Below are 1419 nucleotides of genomic sequence, written 5' to 3'. Positions count from 1 at the left end.
ACTCTAATCAGAGGGCAAAATAGGGGACAGGTGTGAAAGAGTAAATGAGGTCGTTAGGAGAATGAGAAACAGCTGGGAGCAGGAACGGAACGATAGAGAGAGAGAGAGCGGGAGAGGGAGAGAGGGAGGAGGAGAGAGAGAGAGAAAGAGAAAGAACCTAATAAGACCAGCAGAGGGAAGCACAGGGACAAGACATGATAATCAATGACAAAACATGACAGTTTCAGGATTAAACAAACAAAAATGTAGGGACATTTTGTTAGTCCCCTCAAGGGGGTTTAGGGTTAATGTTAGAATTAGTGTAAGTGTTAGGGTCCGAATTAGGTTCAGTGTTAGTAGCTAGGGTTAGTTTCAGGGTTAGTAGCTAGGGTTAGTTTCAGGGTTAGTAGCTAGGGTTAGTTTCAGGGTTAGTAGCTAGGGTTAGTTCCCCCGTTCCCCTGCATTATCTCTCTGGCTTCACACACTGAGCCCCCAGTCCCTGCATTATCTCTGCACACACACTAGCCCCCATCCCTGCATTATCTCTGCACACACACTGAGCCCCCAGTCCCTGCATTATCTATGCACACACGCTGAGCCCCCAGCCCTGCATATCTCTGCACACACACTGAGCCCCCAGTCCTGCATGATCCTATGCACACACACTGAGCCCCCAGTCCCTGCATTATCTCTGCACACACACTGAGCCCCCAGTCCCTGCATTATCTATGCACACACACTGAGCCCCCAGTTACTGCATTATCTATGCACACACACTGAGCCCCCAGTCCTCGATTATCTCCCAATGACTTGTCAATTCACGTCCAAGCTGACTGTGTGTGTGTTTGTTATGTGTGTGAGTGTGTGTGTGTGTTTCAGTGTGTGTGTGTGTGTGTGTGTGTGTGTGTGTGTGTGTGTGTGTGTGTGTGTGTGGTGTGTGTGTGTGTGTGTGTGTTGTGTGTGTGGTGTGTGTGTGTGTGTGTGTGTGTGTGTGTGGTGTGTGTGTGTGTGTGTTCAGGATTAAACAAACAAAAATGTAGGGACATTTTTGTTAGTCCCCTCAAGGGGGTTTAGGGTTAATGTTAGAATTAGTGTAAGTGTTAGGGTCCGAATTAGGTTCAGTGTTAGTAGCTAGGGTTAGTTTCAGGGTTAGAGCTAGGGTTAGTTTCAGGTTAGTAGCTAGGGTTAGTTTCAGGGTTAGTAGCTAGGGTTAGTTTCAGGGTTAGTAGCTAGGGTTGTTTCAGGGTTAGTAGCTAGGGTTAGTTTCAGGTTAGTAGCTAGGGTTAGTTCAGGGTTAGTACTAGGGTTAGTTTCAGGGTTTAGTAGCTAGGGTTAGTTTCAGGGTTAGTAGCTAGTTAGTTTTAGGGTTAGGAATTAGAGTTAGTTTTAGGAGGGTAGGGAAACTAGAGTTAGTTTTAGGGTTAGGAAACTAAGAGTAGT

Source organism: Salvelinus sp. IW2-2015, unplaced genomic scaffold (assembly GCF_002910315.2).
Source record: "Salvelinus sp. IW2-2015 unplaced genomic scaffold, ASM291031v2 Un_scaffold3004, whole genome shotgun sequence".
In the NCBI taxonomy this organism is placed as follows: Eukaryota; Metazoa; Chordata; class Actinopteri; order Salmoniformes; family Salmonidae; genus Salvelinus; species Salvelinus sp. IW2-2015.
This window is presented reverse-complemented; position numbering follows the sequence as displayed.